Here is a 27,337-nt window from a genome sequence, read left to right as displayed (position 1 = left end):
GGAACTGGGTTTGATTCCCCGCTTCTCCATATGCAGCTGCTGGGTGACCTTGGGCCAGTCACACTTCTCTGAAGTCTCTCAGCCCCACTCACCTTACAGTGTGTTTGTTGTGGGGGAGGAAGGGAAAGGAGAATGTTAGCTGCTTTGAGACTCCTTTGGGTAGTGATAAAGTGGGATATCAAATCCAAACTCTTCTTCTCTTCTTCTAGTTGACCATCGTGGTCCTTTCCAAAGTCAGAGCTTTAGGCTAATAATTTTGTTTCATATTAAGTAGTGCTTTTTCTGGGGGGGCGCAGGGGTACAGATACCCCCTAAACCATGGGTCAGCAACCTTTTTCAGCCATGGGCTGGTCCACCATCTCTCAAACCATGTGGGAGGCAAGACTATATTTTTTGGGGGGAAATGAACGAATTCCTATGCCCCACAAATAACCCTGAGATGCATTTTAAATAAAAGGACACATTCTACTCATGTAAAAACACCAGGCAGGCCCCACAAATAACCTAGAGATGCATTTTAAATAAAAGGACACATTCTACTCATGTAAAAACACGCTGATTCCCGGACCGTCCATGGGCCGGATTGAGAAGGTGATTGGGCCGCATCTGGACCCCAGACCTTAGGTTGCCTACCCCTGCCCTAAACATTTTGTGAATCTAAGTTTGGCCTCCTTGAGGGGCAGTATTTCAATATGAGTAGGAAAATGAGAGTACCCCTAAACATTTTTAAAGGAAAAAAGCACTGCATGTAAGAAGTTTCACCTTAAAAAGTGCAGTTAAAAGTCATTTGTAGGGGGGGGGGGACACAAAGGAAATAAGTTGGTCTTAAGGCCTGTAATGATGGTTCCTCAGAGACCCAAGATGGTAAAAAGAAGGCATAGGGCCACTGTGGAAAAGGACCTCTCCCTAGTGCCTGACAATCTAACTGCTCTCAGGGGCAGGCAGGTTAAAAAGAGTCTTCTTTACTGTTCATAAAAGGAAAAGGTGCCACCCAATTAGAGAGCTAAGATTGAACTTAGTTCCTCTCTCTGAACAAAAGTGAGATTTCAGCAAAGCACAAGGAAATCTTATGTAACAGTGTTTTTCAAACTTTGTCACCCAAATGCAAGAAACTTTTGGGGGACTTAACTCTCCCAAAAGAAAGATAGGGAGTATTTTATCACAATGCCAATCTCTTAAGCAACCTAATTAACTGATTTGGAAAGTACTTTGAATAATTAAATACATAAACTCACCAATTTTCAACACCAAAATGGATCGATGACTGGAGGATTAGAAATGTAAGACTCCTCAAAATTTCCCTGTTAAAAAGTTCAGAAACATACAGTTAACATTTTAACATTTACAACAACCTAACAATGCATATGAATAGAAGAACTTTTATATCAAACAGCATCACCAAGTAGAGTTTATGCTGAGTCTGTGATACAAAATTGTGCAGTTTGTAGAAGATGAAGGTCATATGCATTTATTACATTGCATGATTCATAGCACTTTCCCCCAATTAAAATAACTAAGTTATATTCATATAATTAGTGCCATATACATCTATGACCAAACTCCTCTACTAAAAATAATTCTGCAACCTGTATTTTCTAATGCCAAAATATTAAGCTTCTCATCCATACCTATATTTCTATCTTAGCAAATACTCAGGAGTTATTTCCAGTGCCCTATGTACTTACGTAGGCATGGTGTTAATCAGCCTGGTAAATCACTTTAATGGTTTGTAAAAGCATGACTATATTCTTGCAGCCCACAAGCTAATCTGCACCTAGTCATTTACCATATGGCCTTAGATTCTAGAACAGGCATAGGCAAACTCGGCCCTCCAGTTGTTTTGGGCCTACAACTCCCATCATCCCTAGCTAACAGGACTAGTGGTCAGGGATGATGGGAATTGTAGTCCCAAAACATCTGGAGGGCCGAGTTTGCCTATGCCTGTTCTAGAGGCATTACTTAACAATTTCCACATCTATTCAAAATCAGTACATTCCATGCATTTCTATAAGATGTGAACAGACTTTAGTATAAATTAAGCCAGATATGTACTACTTCAGCTGTGTACACATTCCTGTTTACTTTGCATCCAGTGAACTCCCACGGCAATCAACATTTGTCTTGCAGCTTATTGATAAATACTGTATCACCAAACCAGCCTCAATCTGATTTGAAAAATGTTATCCGTGTGAAGACATCCACCACACTCCTTATGCTCCCACTGGTACAGAAGGGCAGCAGGTGACTTGGAAACACATGCAATCATACCCATGTGTACATTCAAATACTCCTTGAAACACAGCAGGAGGAAATGACCTGTCTATATTTTAAGCCAGGAATGTGTACCCAGCCTTAATCTAAGGACCATGTTACAAATAAATTGAGACGTAGAAGAACACGCCTAAAGTCCATATCACATTAACATAGCGTGATAGTCTGAACCAAGCAGATAGACTCACTTGAAGGGGCAGACTTGGGCAGTATGGCACCCTGTGCAAGGACAAATAAGGAGCAGGTTTACTACTTTAGGGCTGAGAAAAAGTGAGTTCAGCTGCTCACTGCTCCCCTCCTCTCCTCTCCTCAGTGGCGCCCCCTTTGACTTGACGTCCTGTGTGGTCACACTGGTCACTCTGTTCTAGGTCCATCTCTGTCACTTGTGTACTTGTTCATGAGCTGAATGCCTACTTTTTGCATGTCTAGGGTGATGAGTATAATAAGAGCCCTTTCCCACCCTATTGTTGCCATGGGCAGGGAACAACCATCAACTGCGTGGGGAGCAGCTGCCATGAGCAAAGCAATGGTGTAAATGGGCCTTTTAAATTCTGTGATCAAGTCATTTACCCCCCTCAAAAAAAAAACATTAATGGGGAAACTGGGGCATAATTATTTGATAGATAGAGGCTATAACATGTGCAATTTGTTTATGTGTGTGTGCGCGCGCATGTACACCCACACACGGAGGCAACTTGCAACTTACATATGTTTAATTTGTGCACATTCAGCTTTATGTGCTTGGCAAAAATTGAAAGGGGACAGGAGTCTGGAGAAAAAGAATTTGGCAACCCCACCTACCATTAAACCCCATGCATTTTAATTATACACAATTTTGGCTTTACACGCTATCCCCATAACATAATCCCCACGTAAATTAAGAGTTGCCTGTATATACTTTACTGTTGCAGTTCTCTTAAATAAACGTAAGGGGTATAGAACCATTTAGCCATTGAACCAACTTTCTTCCTAGTCATATCACATATATCCATTTTGCAAATAGCTTTGGACATTTTTGAAAAAGAATATTGTTAATTTTTATATCAAAAGCAGTGAGCTGACAGTATGTATACATTACTGACAACTGGTGTCCCTGGTGCCCATTTGCACATCTTGCTCCCTGATATCCAAGACATCTAAATGGTAGTCTGTTGACAATGTGAATTATAGCTCAATTGCCACCTAAAAAATTGTGGATCCTTCAGACATGGAATGCCAGGGATATGCAAGCATCTTATTTGAGCTTCAGAATCTTTCATTAGCCCTTCACCATTATGCAAGAGACAACATTCATTCTGAAATGTGATCCAACTATTTAGATGTCAGATAAAATAAGATGCATTACTTTATATACCAGTACAAAACACTCACACCACAAAATGGATTTTCCAGAGTAATCGAGAAAAAATATGAGAAAAAGTAGATAACACTGAAGAACCTAGCTAGCACAGTGTGGTACCACTAGCCAAATGCCAAAATATTACCCTACACTTGTTGCCCTGTGATAGATTTAAAAATAAAAATAAAATGCAAAATAAACTTTAGTAGGAATGGCAAAACCTTAAAGACTATAAACACTCCCATGTACTTCACTACCATCACATTCATTAACTTCAGAGTTTTTGATAAAGAAGCAGCAAAAGAGGACAAGCAAGGTTCTTGCAATTATTCCTTCTCTGTTTATGCTCAAACCTTGAAAGTGAGCTTTATGAGGTTCCCCATATTGTGAACTGTTCAACAACAGCAAAAGGCTGAATTCCAAAGCCTTAATGTTTCAGTTGCCTCAGGCCCGTGGCTTTTCTCACTATGGCACAGACATTTTCAGTTTCTATATTGCATGCCCAGGCAGAGACCCCCAATCCCAGGCAACACCCGGGTGAAAAAATGACTCATGACGTGTTATGGGCTGAAAAATTGGCCACAACTTTATTAAACTTTCAGATGTAGGAAGACCTTGGCTTAGGCATTGGGCATTTATCCCTCCCAGTCACCAACTGGGGATCTGGGGCACATCGGGTTAACCAATCTGTCTGGGGATTGGGCTGGCTCTGGAAGATGTATGTTTAAGCAGAGAGCCTGCCCCCCATTTCACAGCAACACAGGGGGGTGCACTGACAATCTTTCAGCGTATGGCCAGTGATTCCCCTCAACACATCCCCTTTAATGGGGAACCCTGGGATCACCGCCGTGGGGGGGGGGCGTGTGTCACCGCTTCACACCCCACCCCATTTTGGGAAGACTAAAGGATTCCGCCCAAGGCCTATAACCACCGAAGTTGTGACATTTTCCTACGGGGAAGGCAGAACCTGCCAATGCAGGGAAATTCCTTCCCGGTACTTCAACAACAACCATCGTAAGACAGTAGCAGTGCCTGCATACCTGTAAAGAAGTTAACCTGAATAAAAGGCCTAAACAAAGGGAGGGGAGGGTGGGTGGGTGAAGCTCTGGAGCTGACTGAGAGCTCTAATAATAATAATAATAATAATAATAATAATAATAATAATAATAATAATAAATTTTATTTATATCCCGCCCTCCCCAGCCGCAGCTGGGCTCAGGGCGGCTAACAACAATCAAAATAATCCAACATTCTAAAAACATTCATTATAAAATTAATTATAATGTGGGCTCCACCCCCTTTTATGCTTAAAGAGTTGACCCAGCCATTACTTGGTCTGCTCCCCTGGCTACGCCTCCCCAGTCGCAATTGGTTCATCCAAGAAATCGTCTCTGAACTAATAACCTATCACATCCCAAAGCTTAAACATGGTAGGGCAGTGGTTGTATACTACTTCTGTATATCCTCCTCAGCCCTGTCTACATTTATATGTATAAATGGTGGGAACCTCAAGGTTTGCAACTTGGGGAGGTGGTCCAGGAGTGCTCTGCTGGGAGTCACGTACGATCAGGGGCATGTAAAGGGCGCCCTCCATTTCATTTACATTAGCCTTGGACCCACTACTGGGATAAAGTGAGAAGTCCTGGGTTACATGAGGAAGAGCCTACACTGCAGCTGTAGCCCACACTACAGTCATCCTTTTGCAAATTTAAAACTACACAGGGCTGAAATCAACAAAGTTGTCTCATTAGCACAAGGATATACAATGGGGTCTTTCTCAACCTTCTAGTGCAGATGGGGCCTTGTACAGAGAGAGAAATATAAGTTGGAAAGTATTTTCACTAACATGATGACTATGTTGAATACAACCCACAGTATGGGTGCCTTCCATATGGTCCTTGTCCCTCATCCCAGTTTAGGATTCCTAATTTTAGTAAGCTTTAGAAAATGGAGAAGCTTAAAGGGCTCTAGCTTAATAGTAACAATAAACCATCTAGTCCAACTTCCTGCATTAAGAGAACAAGTTATTCCTTACTTAAACATTTGCTCTCTTTGCTTGCCATCTGCTTTGCAAAAGAACAAAAGCATTAAGAACAAAGAGTGCATTAAAACCAAAATAGCATTCCCTCTCTAAACTTAAAAAAACATGTACAAAATAATTACACTATTTCTTTGCCATTTATCCATGTCCAAAACATTTTTTCCAGGATGTCCAAATATAACAAAAAAGCTCTGAAAGCTTTTAAATAAATAAATGCTTGCTACCTATTGTCTTATATTAAGAGCTCAATTTTTTATTTACTGCATGACTGGAAGTGGTATAACATATGTATAAATCTTTTATTACCAACATGCTCTAAGAAAATAGGTTATTATTATTATTATTATTATTATTATTATTATTATTATTATTATTTCCATTGCCCTTCATCCAGGGATCACAGGGACATTTACAATTTAAAAAGCACAAAAATACATGCCGCAGTAACAAACAAACATAATAAACCCCCCAAGTTTAAAAGGCCATAGATGGTTTAATTAGTCAAAAGTATGATTGGGGGCCCAATTTGAATAAAATATTGAGGGGGCCCAGGCAAGCTATGCATAATCAATCACAAGACACAGTGCACACACACCAATTGAATGGCAATGCCCATCAACTGGGGGGGAGGGTATTCCCCTGAAATATTTTATTGGGGAGGCCAAAGGTACCTTGGCCCCTAGGTGGCTCCTATGGTATGGACTTAAATGCCACACTCCATTCTGACCTGTGCATGCAGATGCATGCTCTGTTGGGCATCCTGCCTCCTCTGCCTCACCTAACTACAAATATCACACCCAGGTTTGTGCTGGCTGCAGGAGCAGTTTATCTTGAGAAGTGCATAAAACATGTTGAAAGTAAAAACAATTTTGTTCTGGTACATTTAAAACCAATAGGAGGAGAGGCAGAACACTGGGGGAATTATACTCTTTGCAACCTTTGTACATCACACTTTTAAAAGGTAAAGGGACCCCTGATCAGTCATGGCCGACTCTGGGGTTGTGGCGCTCATCTCGCTTTCCTGGCCGAGGGAGCCGGCATACACCTTCAAGGTCATGTAGCCAGCAGCGCACGGAAACGCTGTTTACCTTCCCCCTATTTATCTACTTGCACTTTGAAGTGCTTTCAAACTGCTAGGTTGGCAGGAGCTGGGACCGAGCAACAGGAGCTCACCCCGTCACGGGGATTCGAACCGCCAACATTCTGAACGGCAAGCCCTAGGTTCTGTGGTTTAACCCACAGCGCCACCCACATCCCAATATCATAGTTTTTGGTACATTCAAATAAAGGTTCTGTACAGCTTGATAACAGTACTGTAGAACTAGACAGGGGGGTACAACCCCAAAATAAATGTAAATGGCTTATAAGATGCTGGTAATTAGAAATGCTAAGCTTTCGCTGAGCAAATAAACACACATCACTTTCCCATAAAATAGACACAGTGAAATGTCACACCATGAGGATATTCCAAGATAATAGGTACATGAGTATGCTAGCCTTTATAGGGCAGGATGAAATATTTTTCATGCCTATATCAATAAAAGCTCAGTGTTCTCATAGAGAAATAATACTCTGACAAGGGTGCTGCAATATGTCGTTTTTATTGAATAAGTCTTCTTGAGACCAGAGCAATAAGCATCAACATTTACTTGGGGCTGAGTGGATAGGGAAGTATTTTGTTTCTTACCACTGTCAAAGTTGACCCCCTCTAATATTTAATGAACATTAGAGGGCAATTACATACAAAAAAACGTAAGTTAGTCGGATCTGAACAAAAGATGGCGTGTTCCAAAGGTAAAATGATGCACAGATGTTTCAATCAGGAATGCTATAAAATCCACTTAAATAATTATTGCACAAATAAAGTTTATTTTGAGACATTCCATATGTGGCCACATGGTGTTAATTAGCAAATAACTTGTGTGGGCTTCTGAAAGTCAAATCTGGCAGCTTGGCAGATACTATAGTTATACCCTCAGCAATAAAATAATACATCAGTGGAAAAGTCTTTCCTATAGTACTACAAATAAGTGAAAACAGATATTGGACTAGGAAATTAGACTCCCTCTGAGAAACTAGATAAGACTGTTAGAAGAAGAAATAGTTATTCAAATCTATGTTGGGGAGAGGGAATATGAAAAAGGAACAAAAATGGGTTTTATTTTTATTTATTTAACTGGGGGGGGGGAGAGAGAAGGCCGTTTTGTTGCCTTGTTTAAGAAACAAAATGCTTTCACTAAAATAATTATTGGATGGCAGTTATGCTCCCAGGCACCTTTTGAATCACAGAATCTTCTCTTAATTGATTGCTTTTGGTAGGGATAGGGAAGAAATTACCTTACTCCTCAATCTTCCTACCAGTGGAGATTGGTACATTGGGTGGATGGGGCAATGCCCCATCTACCTCAGTCAACCCCCCCACTTACCTTCCTGCGTTCCTACATACAACCAGTCCCTTGGGTGGCCCTTTCTATCAGCTTCCTCCTCCTTCTTTTCAGTACCGCCCTTGTACAACACAGCAGAGAGGCAGATGGGGACAAAACTAGAATTCATTGACTCTGCCCCATAAGTCCCAAGGCTGCCTCCTGCCCTTTCTTTCCATTGTTTTCATCCAACTCTCCTCTTTTTAAAAAGGGGGGGGTTGACTCATGCAATGGTGCCTCTGAAGTCATACAGAATCTGTTCCGGAAGTCCGTTCGGCTTCCAAAACATTTGGAAACCAAGGCGTGGCTTCTGATTGGCTGCAGGAAGCTCTTGCAGCCAATTGCAAGCCACGGAAGACCCTCCAGCCTTCGGGTTCCAAAGAACGTCCTCAAACTGGAACACTCACTTCCAGGTTTGCGACGTCCGAGAGCCAAAACGTTCAACTCGCAAGGCATTCGTGATGCAAGCTACAACTGTATTTAATGAGTCATGTGAACAGAATCCAAAAATAGAGCTTTCTCTGAATGCATGCAGTTCTCCCGACCCCAGAACTGTAGTGGGGAGGGCTGGAAACACTGCAGTTTATTCTCCACAGAAGGATCTGTACAAAGCAAAATACAGCGATTCTTCCGCTCCTACTCCAGTGCTGCAGTGGTAGGGAAACACTGCCCTTAAAAAAGGCAGCTTTATATATGATCTCAGCAGTGTGATTCTTAGCACTGTGATCAGAGATGATATTGAAAGAGCACCCAGATGGCTAATTTATCTCTGAATTCAGTGCTGTGCACCACAGAGCTGATATGAGAAATCAGCCCTCTGTTTTTTAAAAGCATTTCCCCATGCTACCTCACCAATGCTGAGTGGGAGGGGCGGGTAGGGGAAGCTGGTCTGAAAGAGCAGGCCAGGATTGTATATCTCCAATGTCTAATCTAAGCAACTAACATTAGAGGTAAGAGGTCTATTTGCCTGCTTATTAGACAGGATCTCAAAAGATGCCTGCCCTTTCGCAAGGCTGTCTAAAGGGCAGGCAGAGGGGTTTTATCTCCAGAGATTGGGTTATAAAGCACCTTTTTTAGAGATCATTTTCTAAAGATCAGGCAAGAGTGCTTTATCTCTCAATCAGATCAGGACATACAGCTGTAGGGGTTGGCACACCATTTCTTGTGGCTTGACAGGCCAGATATGGCCCAGGACAGGGTTAACCACCCTGTCATAAAAATTCAAAAAAGTTTTCAGCACTGGATTAAGGTGAGTTCAAGACACAGGCATAACATGTTCATTTAACATCCCTTTCCACATAAATCTGTTTTTCTAGATTGCTTTGGAATACAGTAGTACCTTGGGTTAAGAACTTAATTCATTCCGGAGGTCCGTATTTAACCTGAAACTATTCTTAACCTGAGGTACCACTTTAGCTAATGGGGCCTCCTGCTGCCGCCGCCACACAATTTCTGTTCTCATCCTGAAGCAAAGTTCTTAATCCGAGGTACTATTTCTGGGTTAGCAGTGTCTGTAATCTGAAGTGTCTGTAACTTGAAGCGTCTGTAACTGGAGGTACCACTGAAGTTTAATGATCACTGAAATGAAGTCCGTTACTTAACTAATTGTTGAAGAGGTGTTGTTGTTGTTTAGTCGTTTAGTCGTGTCCGCCTCTTCATGACCCCATGGACCAAAGCACGCCAGGCACTCCTGTCTTCGACTGCCTCCCGCAGTTTGGTCAAACTCGTGTTCATAGCTTCGAGAACACTGTCTAACCATCTCGTCCTCTGTCGTCCCCTTCTCCTTGTGCCCTCCATCTTGCCCAACATCAGGGTCTTTTCCAGGGAGTCTTCTCTTCTCATGAGGTGGCCAAAGTACTGGAGCATGCTTCCTCAACCTTGGCCCTCCAGATGTTTTGACCACTGGTCCTGCTAGCTAGGGATCATGGGAGTTGTAGGCCAAAAACATCTGGAGGGCCAAGGTTGAGGAAGCCTATACTGGAGCCTCAGTTGAAAAGGTAAGACAAATCAATCCTTGTACCACACAGACTATGTCACTTAGTAGACAGGGCTATCTATGGCTCTCATTGTACCAGATGACAACTCTTCAATTCTACGGTTCATGATGTGATTATTTGCTTTATATGCATCATATTAGCTTGAGGAAAGTTTGTAGACTGGGGTGTTGCGTAGGCAACCTCTTTCGCCTTAAAAAACACCAAACAACTGTCTATTTTTAGTCACTACATCAAAGCACACACACTCTTCATTGTCCCTTCTTCAAAATGTTAATGGAATAGCGACAAGACACTCCGCTCCCAGAGACTTTCCTCAGTGCATCTGAGACATATTCATATTGCATGATGCAGACACAAGATAACTTAGTAGCCTTTGATTCCTTCTTTGTATGAACAATATAATGCTGACTATTTAGAGGAGCACTTTCATAATCCTGTGCAAATCTGTACGTCATCCACTTTTCAAAATGTAACAAAACAAATATACACAACACACTGAAGAACCAGGTATATATTTCTTGCTGCACAGGTTGCCTCTATGTAGGAAAATCCTCTTTTATGTAGTGGCTTCTTGTTCCTCACTTAAAAACCAGTTGCAACATAGAAGTTTAGTCGTGAACCTGCACAGTTTTACTAACAGAATCCTGCTGGAAGATATATCCAAACTGTCACTTATCTCTGCTGGGGTAGGTGGAGACTTACTGCCATCTGGTGGAACATTAAACTTTTCAGATTCAGCTTTTTAGAATAGTAGTGACACGAATAATAAGTGCATATCTTCATTAGAACACAGGGTTAAAATAAGGCTATTCATGCGACTCGTGAATCTGTATAACATGAGTTGAAAAGCTCTGCAAACCTTTCCTGTTGCTGAATGCTGCTCAGTTATGGGAAGCACAAAACATCTTTATTAATACAGAAACAGATACATATAAAATTAACTGGAGGTAGCAAGTTACCCCAGCTCATTTACTGACTATGGCCACAGCACAGACTATTAAGGAAGGAACAGCATTATTATTATTTTAAAAAATGAATGCACACAAACATTTGGATTGAACTGGGTATTTAAATTCAAGTTTCTAAATATACTTTCTTTTGCAATATGCATATCTGGCTGAGAAATCCAGCCTCCCTTCATGCTGAGATGGGGTGGTGTGACTTGAATAGGAGGCTGCCTAGCTCTACCAGCCTCTGCCGGCTTCTTCCCATTTGCCACCTGAATATTAAAGACAGCATCACTCTTCTGGTGACAGTGTTCCTCCTCCTTCTTGACGAATGTGCCGCTGACAGGAGAATGAACCTTTTGAGGTGTTGAGGTGCTGCTGTTGCTGAGCCAGCCCAGGGTTCATTTGGTCCCATGATAGTATCAGTTTTAACCAGTCACTGTGCCAGCTCCAGGCTGGTGGAGCATTCTTTCAGTCCCCTCTTTGTGCCTCAGTTACTGTGTGCAACAGAGCTGGCAGGAGGCTTCAGATTCAGCTCTAATTGTATTTTCTATCAAAATATGAATTTTACCTCTCAAAATACGATTCTAGAATGCATTTTGATAGAACGTTTGAGCTGAAAACTGGACCTGAACATTCTGCAAGTGTGAGATCAAAGTTCCAATACAGTGGTACCTGTAGTTGCTGACACAATCCGTTCTGGGGTGCCGTTCACACCCCAAAAAGTCTGCAACTAGAGCTTCTGTGCAAGCATGGAGCGCGATAGAGCATTTCTGTGCATGTGCAAAGCACACATAACGTTTCTGAGCCTGCACAAAGTGCGCAGAACGCTACCGCGCATGCACGCACTGTGAAACCCGAAAGTATACAATTCCGGGTTTGCCACATTCGCAAGATGAAAAGACGCAACCTGAACCTAATGCAACATGAGGTATGACTATACATATGTTTGTTCATGGAGTGCAAGTTCTGCTAGAAAATATCAGAATTCTCAAAGACCAAATTCCTCGAGTATCTCCTGTGACAGTTGCACCCTCAGGCCTAATGTGGACTGTCAGGAATTCTGTAATCTGTTCCAGTCATGGCATGTCTCAAGTTGCAATGTGCAACTTTGCTCCGGGAAAGGCCTTCTGACAAACCTGGGTCTAGCCTTTACTATTTCAAAAGACAAGTCTTCGACCATGTGAAGGGTTGGTAGGGAAATGGGATCTTAAGTACTTAAATGTGAATTTCCATATGGGTTTTTAAAACTTAAAGATTAATTTTTTAAAAATGAGACAGGATGGATCTATGAGTGAGCACAAGTAAAAGTGACACATACAGGAAATGGATTAGTTTGCCCATCCCTAATTAGTTCCTCAGTACAAAAAAAAGCTACCATGTCAGTGAGAAAGCTATGCTGGACTGGAACTTTCAAATAACATCTTGCTTTTTATGTAGAGGAAATTGTATTCAGAGGTATGCATTCACACGCTGTCACTCCTACATTTTGTCACCATGCCAACCTGATATAGTTTCATGGCTATAGAGGTATTATATGGGAAAGGACCAGTGATAAAATACATGTGTTTCATGTTCGTTGTCTTAATTGGTGCATACTAAAAGCTGCAAAAGGGACGCAGGTGGCGCTGTGGGTTAAAGCCTCAGCGCCTAGGACTTGCCAATTGAAAGGTCGGCGGTTCGAATCCCTGCGGCGGGGTGCGCTCCCGCTGCTCGGTCCCAGCGCCTGCCAACCTAGCAGTTCGAAAGCACCTCCGGGTGCAAGTAGATAAATAGGGACCGCTTACCAGCGGGAAGGTAAACGGCGTTTCCGTGTGCGGCTCTGGCTCGCCAGATGCTTTGTCACGCTGGCCACGTGACCCGGAAGTGTCTCCGGACAGCGCTGGCCCCTGGCCTCTTGAGTGAGATGGGCGCACAACCCCAGAGTCTGTCAAGACTGGCCCGTACGGGCAGGGGTACCTTTACCTTTACCTTTACTAAAAGCTGCAAAAGCTCCCCTATCCCTACCCACTACAACTGGAAAGTGCTAAATTCTTGGGAGGAAATCAAGGATCGTTCCATATTTTCTGTCCTGAATTTCAAGACATTTTTACCATGCATTCTTTTGAATCTTAAATACATTTTGCACACTAATCCTTTGAATTATGCCTTCCATTAATAAGAGACACTTTGAAAGTAGCTGCCTTGCCAATTGCTAATAGCTGACACATTTCTGTTCAATGTATGGATACATTTGATGTTCCTAAGCAATTACCTGAGAGGCAGTTACACTGAGTCTTATATCTCTTGGCTCAGTAAAAGGACTGGGTGACAGAAAGTCGTAGACAGTAATTCACAAAATATTGTTGCCGCTGTTAAGAAAAAGGCAAATGGAACACAAGTTACTTACACTGAAGTAGGTCATTACGGTGAAAGGGGCTAGATCCCTATATGATGTACCTTCACTCAAAATAAGCAGGGCAACTTAGATGCTGTCAATAATTTTATAAAAGAGACATTGCCTTGAGTTCTGCTACAGCAAGGTTTTATCCATACATTACCGTTTATGCAAAGAAGTAACTAGCAAGAGACAATGAGCAAGCGATACTGCAAAAAGTTGATGCTCTGGGAGAACAATAAGTTTAATTAAGCACTGCCTTATTTGACAGTTTTATCTGAAGTAAGGATTTCACATATCTCAAAACAGTGTGATAAAGGCCATCTGTCAGAAGTTAAAAGCCATTTTGCTTGGGCCCTCGATAAAACTGTGGCCAATTTTAAAATGTCAGAATGTTGTCTTATGCAGTTCATTGCGGCTTTTTGTCTAAGTCTTTACTTCCTGGGGGGCAGGGGGGGCACTATGAGTGGCTCCACAATAAAAGTATGGGAAGGTGATGGTCTGGAGAAGGCAGTATAGATTTGAAATACAGGGATCCCACAGGGGTAAGGATGCTGAAGGCAAAATGAAAAGTGGACACTGGATTGAGAAAGAAGAATCTGAAAGATGGGGAGGGAGTGACTGAGTTATCTCCCATTTCTGTTTTACAAGCAATGAATCACAGGTCTGTCCCATCCTATTTTGTAAAGACTCTTTAAATGAAATGAAAAGAAAAGAAAGAATTCACACAAAGTCCGCATTTAAGTTGGAAGCATTTGTACACATATTTTATACCCATTTGTATACACGTTTTACATCAAATGCACATTTTAATGCTTCTCAATACATTCCCCCATAAAATGTGAATTTAAAAATTAAGAACATGCATTTATCTGTATACATTTTATACATGGGAGTAGCACTACAGAATTTGGATAGGCGTGCAATCCAAATGGAGGTTGCATTGCAATCTGCAAGCAAGTTCAGGAACATCAGATCAGGTTGGTCTTTTGCAAAACAAACAAACAAAAAAACAACAACATACTGTACATACTCATCCTTCAACTCTAAATATGGGCAGGTGGAAAATGAGGCTTGTGAGTGGGGACAGAAGACATATGAAATCAATACAAAGAACCAGCTCCTGGGAAAGAAATTACCAGAACTCATGGGTCTGTATACCCTAGTATATGCACTTTTGTACATATGACTGGAGAACTGCGTTGTAAAATTCAGATAATTTCCTGTTTTGAAGGATGTTGTTTTGAGACATGTGAATTAGTAGGTTTGCCTTTAAATGCAAACTGAATAGAATTTCTCCCCCATTGCTAATGATAGCTCAGCTTTGAAAAACAACAACAACAAACCATTAACCAAAAGAACAATTTCTCAGTCAATCTGAATGGCAATTCTCCTGGGTCTGTGACGCACCTGAAGCTGGAATTGCATGGTCACTAGATGCATTTGGGACTTTAGCCTGGGCTCCCAATTCAAGGTGCAAAAGCAAACATCCTGGTGCAAGAGCAAGAGTCCCACTGGAACCCTCATAAGCATTGCAAGGTGAGTGCTTTTCGTAAACATAGTTATCTCTTCCAGGTGTATCTCATATTTGAGTCAAAGGGAACATCTGAAGCTGAGCATGTATTGTACTATCCTTGACTGCAGAGACAGACTGTCCAAGCCTGCTTTGACTTCTGGGGATGGAATCCTCGGAATGATAGTAAATATTATAATTATAAGCATTTATTTACATTCCATTCTTACACATTTGCATACAGAACAGCCTACAAGATCATTATTACCCATAAAAATGCAGCAAAAAACACAGTAAAACAATCCCATTAAAACTGCAAGCATCAATTCAAAGACGAAGCACACATTAAGACTAAAAATAAAACAAGAGACATTTCTGCTGGAATCCAGACACAGAAACAGGAGGTTCTGTTCAAACTGAAGATAAAAGGATGCTAAAAATCTCTTTCCTGGTATATCACACTGACCAAGTAAAATATTATCAGGCAATTTATCTGATACTGGTGTATAAACTGTTTTTGATCAATATGTTAAGGGACAAGCCCCCCCCCTTTAACTATATGTGAACAACAACTTACTTACTTACTTACTTACTTACTTACTTATATTCCCCATCTGACTGGGTTTCCTCAACTACTTTGGGTGGCTTCCAACAAATTAAAACATTAAGCACAGTAAAACATCAAACATCAAAAACTTCCCTATACAGGGCTGCCTTCAGAAGTCTTGTAATAGGAAAAAAGAAGAAGTCTTGTAATAGATAGTTATGTTCTTGGACATCTGATGGGAGGGTGTGCCACAGGGCGGGTACCACTACCGAGAAGGCCCTCTGCCTGGTTCCCTGTAACCTCACTTCTCGCAGGGAGAGAACTGCCAGAAGGCCCTCAGAGCTGGACCTCAGTGTCAGGGCTGAAAGATGGTAGTGGAGATGTTCCTTCAGGTATACTGGGCCAAGGCCATTTAGGGCTTTAAAGGTCAGCCCCAACACTTTGAATTGTGCTCAGAAACATACTGGGAGCTAGTATATATTGTTCTGAAGTGCTTTTAGATAGTTACAGGATCAGTATTGGGATCATGGCATTACAGGGAGTACTCACAGTTACTATTTGGCTTTTTAATTATCATTACTTTACTTGTGTTAATTAAAAAAATTACAAGGCGCATCTTTACCAATTACCGAATAATTTACAATTAGTGGTAAAATGTTCTATTATTCTCTAATGAGATACAATTTCATTTAGCTGCTATCATAAAAAGTATAGTGATTAGATACATTATTTTATATACACTCTTTCCTCCCCATTTATTTATTCCAGGATTTTAGCCCACTTTTCTAAATAAAACATAATCATGGAAGATTGTAAAATAGAACAGCCAATAATGAATAACAGAAAAAAATATTATATAGAAATAGATATAGATATAAAAAAAGCTTTTAAAAGCAGACATTATCAATAAAAGCTAGTTATGGGGAAGAATATCCTCAGAACGACTGCTTCAGCAATACAGGTTTCACTGCACTCATAAAAATAACCAGGGATGGAGCAAGGTGTGTCTCTCTAGAGAGACAGTTCTAGTTTTGGGGAGCCACTGCTGAAAATTTCCTCTTTCTTATACCTACTGGTCACACATATTCTGACATCAGGACATGGACAAGGGCCTTAGAAACCAAACAAAATTACGAAGCAGGCTCATGTTGATGAAAATGATTATTGCAATGCTCTGTTCCTAATTCATTTAGAGATTTAACAGTTTTTAAAAAATCACTCACTCACACAAAAGGAAAAGGAAAACTACTACAGGTCATGTTATATTGCAAAAAATGCTAGCTTGCTTTATCAGGGCAGCTTCATGCAAAATGTCACAAAATAGGGTAAAAGCTTTTGTATTACCCAGAGTTCTTCATCAGCCTAGACCAGTGGTTCCAAACCATTTGGCCCTATGGACCACTTGGAAACTCCTGAGACTTGGCCTTAATGTTTATTATGCCTGTTGTAGCCATTGTAATGCACTGTCCTAAATGACACACTGCTTTTAATTATATTTATATTGCTTCTTTTGTCTCATATACATTGCACTTCAGTTCATAAAATCCGAATTGCAGTACAATTAAACCTAACACATAAGAAATAAAAAGAAGCAATGAAACACAATTTAAATGCTGTGGACCACCTGAATGAAGCTCCCTGACCACTAATCGTCTGTAGACCAACAGCCGGGGACCCTTAGATCATCTTGTCTTGAAAGCTTTCATACTATTTTGTAAACAGTTTGGTTAGCCTAAGAAAGGTATTGCCCTAATTTAGATTTTGGATTTTTTTAAATTTTACTGTGGTGTAAAACAAGGTTACCTTTGTAATTTATGTGGTAGACTTCAGAATACATTACATGACTCACAGTGTTGGACATGCTGCTGAACAGTTGCAGCTGCTAGAATTCTTTCTACATCCTTTCAATTTAAATCTTAAAGGGTAATACCATTTTTAGTAAACTTTCCATATGTCTTTCCCATCGAGGATAATAGATGAATGCATATGCTTGCTATAGCTGAACAACCACTAGTCTGTGCTGTTGTATAAGAAATATATACATATAGATATATCAATAAAAATGATGTATAAATACTGCAGAATTCAGGATTGTAGCTACAGATTGTAATGTAGATTGTACAATGTTTCAGTGATACTTTTTACTTTGTGTTCCTTATCAACATCAAATTTTGTATCAAATTGAAGCAATGAAATTGCAAGACCTCTGTCTTGTACAAACATTATTCTTCGTGAAAAGCAAACTTCTTCTTTTTTTACAAGGTGGGGGAAGGAAGCGAGGGAGCAAAGGAGAGTTGACTTAAACAGCTTTGTATGGTTAACATAACAACTTATTTGTGGCAGATTACATTTATCTGTTTTTTTGAGTCTGAATCTTAATGTTTCATGTACACCATGGATTAGGACAGTGTGGTGTATTATCTTTTGCTGCAATACAATTATGTGTGGAATATGTTCTATTTTTCAGATATGTGTGAAGTTTCCAGTCTATTACTACTTTCACAATTATTTAATGAATAATTGAGCTTCATCTGATGCTAGCACCCATAAGGATTTCTTGGTGGTCTTTATGCTAGTGCTGTTAATGTTATTTGCCAATGAGTATTAAAATCTTAATATATAGACCTGGTGATCTTTTTCGTAGTTGCAGCTCACTTCAAAATTGAACAATATTGGAAAGCCTCTTTAGAGAGAGATGATATACTTGTGGGATGGAGCGTTATTGCTAGACTTGATTGATGAATTACTTCTAATTCACGGTGTCTCCCACCTGAAGGGTGAGCCTTTGTTCCTAGACCACATCAACCTCAGATGTCATTCTGGAGAGGACAAAAAGTACTTAGACACTGTAACTACAATTAGTCTACATGTGATGTATTGTTTTCATTAGGTTGTCTTTCTTTTTGCTTATCATTCTTAAAAAAAATTCATAATACAGAATTTTAATATATATTACAAAAATACATTTTTTTGGTTTAAGTCTCCTCTCCTCTTTTCCCCCCTTAGGAGCTGATTAGTTTCAGTAGGTGAAATTCAGTTATAGTCAAATTCAAAGTAGCCCCATTTAAGTTCATTGATTTCTGTTGGTCTACCCTGAGTATTCGTTGGGTATAACCCAGTGACACCGCTTCAAATTTCTTAAAGATGGAAGTAAAAATAGGACTTCCAACATCAACTAATTCAGCATAAGAATTAGCAATTTTACTTCTTTTCATGAAACACGGCAATATACTGTGCATTTAGGTAGGTTACACTCAACTTTGTTTTTAACTCTTTTAGCTCTAACAGACAAAAATTGAAGAGTTAAAAGTAGAACCTGAAGCTGCTACTCATAATTTGGGGATGTGCCTTACTAAGTTCAAAGAATAATTGTTCAAACCTTTGAGGAAACACAATAAAGAAAATCACTTAAAGGTAGAATGAAACATCACCACAAAATGATTGTACACTCTTTATTTCACTTGGTTATAAAATAGCAGATGATCATATGCAAAGGTGGTACTGGTTCTATGAATCAATATTGGAGCGCGCCAAAGCTGCATATCTAGTGTGCTCCCAGTGCTGTTTTGAGAAGTGGTGTACACACAAAGGTAGTCACAGTTTTTTTTCTACTCTGTAGTTTATGAAATACAGAGTTTTCATGTGGTTTTCTCCAAACCAGCTTCAATCTGAATTGAGAAAAAACAGCAACCTAGCTGTGTTTTGAGTCAGTAATGTGTGCACAGCCTAAACATCAGGAAGCTGTGGTGTGAACAAACCTTTGACAATTACATGAAATATCTGAGTCTTTTTAAATAGTGCTTTTGCAAAATCCCATCCTTGGACAGTGAACCTGAGTGGACATTATACAATTTTTTGGGTGTGGTGTGTAGAGAAGAAGAAATAATGTCTGCCTGACTTCAAAAGAAAAAAAAAATCACTTTTGGAAACTTTGAATGAACCGTTAGAAATATTGCAGTAGATTGGTTTGTTCTGTGACAGATTCATAGAAAGGTAGGGCATGAAGTGAGCTAAACCTAGGCAGGGACCCAATAGGAAAGAGTGATAAAGTGTCTTTAAAAAAGCCAAAAAATTCCTTCCAGTAGCACCTTAAAGACCAACTAAGTTAGTTCTTGGTATGAGCTTTCGTGTGCATGCACACTTCTTCAGATCTGAAGAAGTGTGCATGCACACGAAAGCTCATACCAAGAACTAACTTAGTTGGTCTTTAAGGTGCTACTGGAAGGATTTTTTTTTTGTTTTGACTATGGCAGACCAACACGGCTACCTATCTGTAACTTTAAAAAAGCACTGAGATAAAAGAGATCAACTGCAGCAGTAAGGTCAAGAATATTGAGGACAAAGTAGAAACACTTAGATTTGGCAGTGAAGAGATTGTCAGCTGTTTTGAAGAAGGAAGTTTCAATACAGTGAGGAATATGGAAGACAGATTCTGTGGGAGAGTCTGAGCCAGTGGTAGGCAACCTATGGTCTGTGGGCCGGATGCGGCCCAATCACCTTCTCAATCCGGCCCGCAGACAGTCTGAGAATCAGTGTGGTTTTACATGAGTAGAATGTGTCCTTTTATTTAAAATGCATCTCTGGGTTATTTGTGGGGCATAGGAATTTGTTCATTTTTTTCTTCAAAATATAGTCCGGTCCCCCCCCCCCCCCCATGATCTGAGGGATGGTGGACAAGCACATGGCTGAAAAAGGTTGCTGACCCCTGTTGAGCAATTCAGAGCAAAATGGAAAAAGGGGAATTGGGTGGCTTTTGAAAAGCACTACTAATTCAAGTGATGTTTTTAAAAAATAAATGAATGGGAAAACTATGGTATGCTTAAAAATTTGAATATAATAGTGAAGGGTTCCGCAGAGAATGATTAGTTGCTAGAGTGGTGAAGGAAATAATGGGGGAGATGACAAGGAGATAAGATGGGAAAGCAGAGAATTAGATAACAGCCTCCTTATCAAACAATTTTTTCCCCAAAACTTTTCATATATGCATACCAAATCTGCTTACAAACGCAAAATCACAATTAAATAATGGAAAAGTACATAAACAATATTAAAATGGCAGGATACAAAACAAAACAAAAAAGCAACTAAAAACAGCAAAGTTAGTGAATGTTAAATATTTAAAAACACATGCATAAATATTTATACCTGGCATCTAAAAATGTATGATTTAGTGCCAGGCATATCTCTCTGGGGAAAGCATTCTGTAATAATGATATGGGGGGGGGGGGAAGGGCTAAGAGTTAAAGAAGGAAGAAGACCTAGAAGAGGAAGGAAAGGGCCATAGCATTAATGTGGACAATGTTAGTCTTTACAGTGAAGGAGGAAGCGTGAAAAGGAGGAAGAGTTAGGGCTTAGCAGGGCAGCAGAGAAAGAGAAGAAGCCCTGAGGATTCCTAATTCTTATATCTGGTTTGAACAGGGAGAGGTGCTAGGATGGTATACTAGATTGCTTAATCAGGCAGAAGAGGAGGAGGAAGAGACAGGTTTATAATGGACAAAATCTGCCTGCCCTTTTGTTCTCCAGAGCTATTCCTCTACTGGAAAGCATGAATGGAGATGTGGAATGGAAGCAGTGAGTCAGGGCAGTGTCTGAAGAGTTGAATAGTTTGTTGAGAGATTATGACAAAGGAGGAACCGAAGACAGAGAGATTAGTGGAAGCCTGAAAATGGCAGGGAGGAGGCAGAAGTGGCAGAAAAGTGAGAAGAGGGAATACTTCTGAGAAAGGTTATTGACTATAATTTAGGAAAGAATCATAGACTGCAAGTCATGAACTAATCAAGAGGCAGCATACAGTCAAGATGGACCGTGTGTGAAATATTGAAGAAGATAAAGCTGAGCAGATAAAGCTGGCAAATTATAGACAGATAGGTTCAGTTCAGGGCAGCGGGAGGTTGTGCTGGGCACCTTTAAAAGGTTATATAGAAGAAACTGGCATAATTGGATGAAAATTTCAGAATTCTTAGGCCCTTCTGATGAGACAAATTCTGTCAGGTTTTAGGAGGGTACTGCTGCTGTGTGTTTTTCATTATGATATTGGAATGGTTTAAAATATTCACTTTTGTTTATGTTTATTAATAATGTTGCACACTCTCCGATAAACTGGACCTGGAAACACACTGATAATCAATAAGTGTTTCCAACTTCTTTAGTGCTATTGGGAAGCTAAGGCTGGTGCGAACCCGCAAAGTTTCTAAAATGTACAAGCCAGAATACATACCATTAGCGCGCATGTTAAATGTTTTGCGGAAGAAAGAGAAAGAGACCATCCCCTCCCCAGGAACAAGAAACAAAACCCTGGAATGGAAAGCTGCAAAGTTTGAAGAAAATGTTCAAGGAATAATTCATACACACCTGTTAGCCGTGTATTAATTATTTTAAGATAAGGAAAAGCAAGAGAGAAATCAGAAGCAGTAACCCTGCCATTCAAGGAAGAGCCAGGTCATTGCTCCTTCCTTATAAGAGGAAAGTGAATCTTTTTTACTTAACCCCCCACAAACAGCTCCTGGACCTATTTCCCTGAAATTTACCTGCGCTGTCAGAATAGCTGAAAATTATATCCACTTTGGCCAAAAGGGGAAAACGTTAGAGCCATTTTTTGATTCCTCATTACAGTGGTACCTCGGGTTAAGTACTTAATTCGTTCCAGAGGTCTGTTCTTAACCTGAAATTGTTCTTAACCTGAAGCACCACTTTAGATAATGGGGCCTCCTGCTGCCACCAGAGCACGATTTCTGTTCTCATCCTGAAGCAAAGTTCTTAACCTGAAGCGCTAATTCTGGTTTAGCGGAGTCTGTAACCTGAAGTGTATGTAACCTGAAGCGTATGTAACCCGAGGTACCACTGTATAATGAATAGGAAGAACACAGAGCTTTGTTTTATATATGGGATCCTCATAACAGAGGGTCCTGGTTGCGCTCGGGACCCAAGAGCTCACCTGACAGGGTTAAAATGGGGGGGGGACGAAGGAGCAGGAAGTCCTGGCCATTCCCCTGGGATCATGCCAGGCGGTTTTAGCCAATAGCCACAGTAGGTGGTGTGATCCCAGGGGCTTTAAAAATGCCAGCATGATGCAAGTGGGACACTTGCTTCGTACTGCTGAACACCCGCCCACCCTCCCTAGTTTAGGTAGAGTCGTTTGGCCTTGCTTTGGTTTGGGTCACCTGTTTTGGAACAGGGGCTGGGTAGGATTTTTTTCCATTTGGCAGATGGGCTTTAGCCATTTGGTTTTCACCTACCCCTTAGCAAATCGTCATAACTTGTAAGGTGGTGGTTAGGCATTGGCTCAGTTGGATTGTGGGGAGGGGCGGTGCGGCCATCACCTGCCCCTCCAGGAACTGGGTATTCCGTTAAAGGATTCTGGGGGTCCTGGATCTTGTCCGAAGTCTGTTTGAGGGGCTAGGGCCATGCCAGGACCACAGGAACCCTGGGGTGAGCTTAGGTTGGTCCTCATCGACCTTGCTCCCTCGTTTGGTTTACCTCGTTGGACGATCACCCTGAGAGGTGGAGTCAGTTATAGTGGGGAGTCAATGCCTAAGCCAATACCACTCACCTGATTGTATTTCAATAAAGTTGTGGCCAAAATCTGCCCAAAACCTAAACTAATATAAGTGTCCATGTATTTATTTTGGGGGTGGGTCTTGGGGCCTTGAGACACAAACTGTAGGAGCCAAATTGCAGGTTGAGGTAGAAAGGACACACAGTGATTCGGAAACAGATCAGATTTTTTTTTAAAAAAAAACACAGATACAGAACAAATCTTGGAGCCCATGTGTGCCCTTAGTAACTGCAAAATAATTCTGAAAAAAAATATGAGATGCTTCCTCAGTCTAAAATTATAAATGAGAGGAAACAGGGAAATTAGCTAGCTGGAGAGAATATAGCCGTTGTTTTTCAGTTTAGCATATATGGAAGTGGATGAGCACAATTCCCGTATTTTTTGTTCTATAAGACTCACTTTTTCCCTCCTAAAAAGTAAGGGGAAATGTGTGTGCGTCTTATGGAGTCAATGCAGGCTGTGCAGCTATCCCAGAAGCCAGAACAGCAAGAGGGATTGCTGCTTTCACTGCACAGCAATCCCTCTTGTTGTTCTGGCTTCTGAGATTCAGAATACATTTTTCCTTGTTTTCCTCCTCCAAAAACTAGGTGCGTCTTATGGTCTGGTGCGTCTTATAGAGTGAAAAATATGGTAATTTCTATTGCACTGCTCAGTGACCAACGTGCTTTTAAGTTCTCACGCCATTTATCAACACCAGCAGCTCCTCCTTCTCATAGATACTGATGAGTAAAATAAAATTGAAATCCAGAAAAAAACACCTTCTAGGAATCAGCTTCATTTTTGCCCCCAAATCCTCTTATTAAGTGCTTATTAAGGTGGAAGTCTTGTAAGACACCATTTGAAGAATATTTGTTTAGAAATAAGCCATGTATGATTTTGTCTCCTTTTTTCTGTTGGAGTTAATAAAACCCAAATGACTAAAATGAAGGATTTAAAATACAACACACACACACACACACACACACACACACACACACACGACTGCATTACTGGGAATAAGCCAAATTGAACCCAGTGGGAAACACTTCAGATTAAATATTAGAATCATAGAATTGTAAAGTTGGAAGGGATCCTAAGGATCATTTAGTCCAACCCCCTGCAATGCAGGAATATGGAGCTGTCGGATCGAACCTGCAATGTAGTGCATTATCAGCAATACACTCTAACCAACTGAGCTATCCAGGTAGACTTAGCTATAAAACGATTTTTCCAAATTAATTTAAATTTATTTCATTTATGTTGGGAAGTGATTTCTTTCCCGGCAGACCTATACAATCTGTTTGCTAGTTCTAAGTTTATGAGCAGAAAGCTCCTCTTATTTATGTCTTTCTGCTAAGATTGTAGAATATATGTCCCTCATTTAAGAGTGTGGGAAGGCTTCAGTAATCGACTACAAATATATATCCATCGTTGTGCCTGAAAATGCATAGCTGCCTTTGGGTCTAACCCTTACAGCATACACACACTGAAAAATGGTAAATCAGAAATTATGTATTTCTGGTACATTAATGAAAATATTAATGTTCTAATAATACACCGTAAGAGTCTATATCCTCATACTATCTGCCTACTCAGTTAAATTTAATATACTGCACAATTCCTCTTTCGCAGAACTGCAGCCTACCTGTCACACAAAACCTTGCCTCAAGCACTTTAATAAACTCAAATTATGGGCATCCAATCTGGAATATTTTGCAGGTAATAAGCAGATCAAATATTCATGAAAATGGGTAATTCAATTTTTAGATATCCATGGACAGTTTGTTCCCATGGATGTTTTTTACTACTCATACTTTGCCAGATGTGTTTCGAGGCAGAAAAGTGCGTAATCATTGTATTCTAGGGATATCTTTCAGAAAGGAGCAGAATGAAATCTTAGGCTTATGCTTTACATTACCTCACTACCTATTTCATCTCCCTGCTTAAAATACTTACCCCAAGGTGAGAAAAACTAAAACCGAAAAGATCCAAGAGCTCTATAATATAGAATTTTCTACAGGTTTCTAAAAAGGATACCTTTTTCTCTAATAGTTATATCCAATAACAGCATTTTAAAGCTTTGAAGTATTTATAGTGATACTGAAATAGGTTTATATCCTAAATACTCAATACATGCAGGATATCTTCCTATGTGCCAGCATTACTGCAATGCTATATCTTGTCTTGCGACATTCCTCTGATTTATTTGATGGTGTTCTGTCATCTCAATTGTTGATGAAACCATTGTTTGGAAGGGTCTGAAACACAGTTTTGTGCAGGTAAAGCAATTCCTATAATCACTGTTTCTTTCTATCTCAAATGAAGACGTTAATGGAGTATTTTTCTTGTACAGTGGTACCTCAAGTTAAGAACTTAATTCGTTCTGGAGGTCCATTCTTAACCTGAAACTGTTTTTAACCTGAGGTACCACTTTAGCTAATGGGGCCTCCTGCTGCTGCTGTGCGATTTCTCTTCTCATCCTGAAGCAAAGTTCTTAACCTGAGGTACTATTTCTGGGTTAGCGGAGTCTGTAACCTGAAACGTCTGTAACCTAAGGTACCACTGTATGGGCCTTTTATTTTTGAACATGTGAAGCTGGAGATATCACTTCATCCACAATGAATTCAAATGATCATTCTCTAGTCACATTCATATACAAGTTTTAATTTTTGAATTTTCAAAGCAATATGCACAATTTTTTTTGTAATTCCTAATGGTGTCCATTGGATCTGGAAAGCTGGACCCTAAACACCGATCTAAAATAGAAAGAATATTTCTTTCTCTGAATTATAAATGGGTACTATTTATCATGGGTTTCATTAGTTCGAAGGAGATACCATGGTACCTTGAGTTACAAAGACCTCAGGTTACAAACACTTCAGGTTACAAACTCCGCTAACCTGGAAGAGTTACCTCGAGTTGTAAACTTTGTCCCAGGATGAGAACGGAAATCGTGCACCGGCGGCACAGCAGCAGCAAAAGGCCCCATTAGCGAAAGCACACCTCTAGTTAAGAACAGATTCAGGTTAAGAACAGACCTCCAGAATGAATTAAGTTTGTAACTAGAGGTAAAGGTAAAGGTACCCCTAACCATTAGGTCCAGTCGTGACCGATTCTGGGGTTGCGGCACTCATCTCGCTTTATTGGCTGTACAGCTCCCGGTTCATGTGGCCAGCATGACTAAGCCACTTCTGGCGAACCAGAGCACTGCACGGAAATGCCATTTACCTTCCCGCTTGCACTTTGACGTAGTGCACTATTTATCTACTTGCACTTTGACGTGCTTTCGAACTGCTAGGTTGGCAGGAGCAGGGACCGAGCAATGGGAGCTCACCCTGTCGCGGGGATTCGAACTGCCGACCTTCTGATTGGCAAGCCCTAGGCTCTGTGGTTTAACCCACAGCGCCACCCGCATCCCTAACTAGAGGTACCACTGTATATGTAATAAGTGGTGTGGGGGATGCTAAAATATTGCCAGTCTATTATTAGCTGCATTATTTTGAGTAACCTAATGGTTTTACCAAAGTGTAGATTTGTTAGCCACAGCAGAAAACAACTGGGGGAAACTTAACTGCAAATTGAGTTCTCCAATTAGGTTTCATTCAGAACTGAAAAAAAGCCCAGGAATATTTCCATTAAAGCAAGATGCTTTGAACCCTGCTTTCTTTCCTACGAGGTTATCACTTACATCAACATGTGGTGTAATGTATTTCAAATGGAATTACCAAGGTAGACATTTTAAAATCAAATCTATTCAGATAAAATGAGTCAATGTGGGAAAGGTCAAGGTACTAAATTCTTATCGCTTGTAGTTTCCCAGAAAACACTGGAGAAAATGTGACATGGTGTGGGGAAGTCTCAGTTGCATGTTCAGGCACACTAAGCACATTGCTGATGTAGGCTGTGGGGTGGAGAAAGAAGTAAAAGCTACAGGACAACATCTTGAGATCAAAACAGGCCATCACTTTATTGATTACAGATGTCAGTAGGCTTTGGCGTAGGCACTGGGTGAGTATCCTGAATCACTCAACCCGCCTGATGATTGATCATTTGTTGGGGTTGATCCCATGTCAAGGATCGCCCTATGATGTACATCAAATAAGTGTGGCCCACTCAGATCTCCACCTTGGTGAGCAGGATGAACACTTCTTCACTTGCTCCATTGTCAGAATCTTCTTCTTAAATTAAGCTATCACAAATCGTGAACTGCAACCAATGTCTGCCATAGCATGGGAGATGTGGGGATAGGGTGCCTCTAACTATTTCTTATTACATTCTTCTTAACTGCATATACACTGATGTCAAGAGGAAAAGCTTAAAAAAAATGCATGGATGGCTAATAAGTTGT

General features: G+C 40.5%; 1 protein-coding gene across 32 annotated transcripts in view; it reads right to left on the bottom strand.

Moving 5' to 3' along the window:
• PTPRD (protein tyrosine phosphatase receptor type D) overlaps window positions 1-27,337 on the bottom strand; it is a 1,161,589-nt gene that overhangs the window by 904,439 nt on the left and 229,813 nt on the right. For all 32 annotated transcript variants that reach the window (XM_083718180.1, XM_083718169.1, XM_083718207.1 and 29 more), the window contains one exon: window positions 1,236-1,301. The gene's annotated coding sequence lies outside the window, so the exon portion shown is untranslated. The remainder of the gene's footprint in view (window positions 1-1,235; window positions 1,302-27,337) is intronic.

The sequence above is a fragment of the Podarcis gaigeae genome (assembly GCF_964106915.1).
Source record: "Podarcis gaigeae genome assembly, chromosome: 17".
In the NCBI taxonomy this organism is placed as follows: domain Eukaryota; kingdom Metazoa; phylum Chordata; class Lepidosauria; order Squamata; family Lacertidae; genus Podarcis; species Podarcis gaigeae.
Note: the sequence above shows the minus strand (reverse complement) of the source record. Positions and strands in the feature narration are given on the sequence as shown.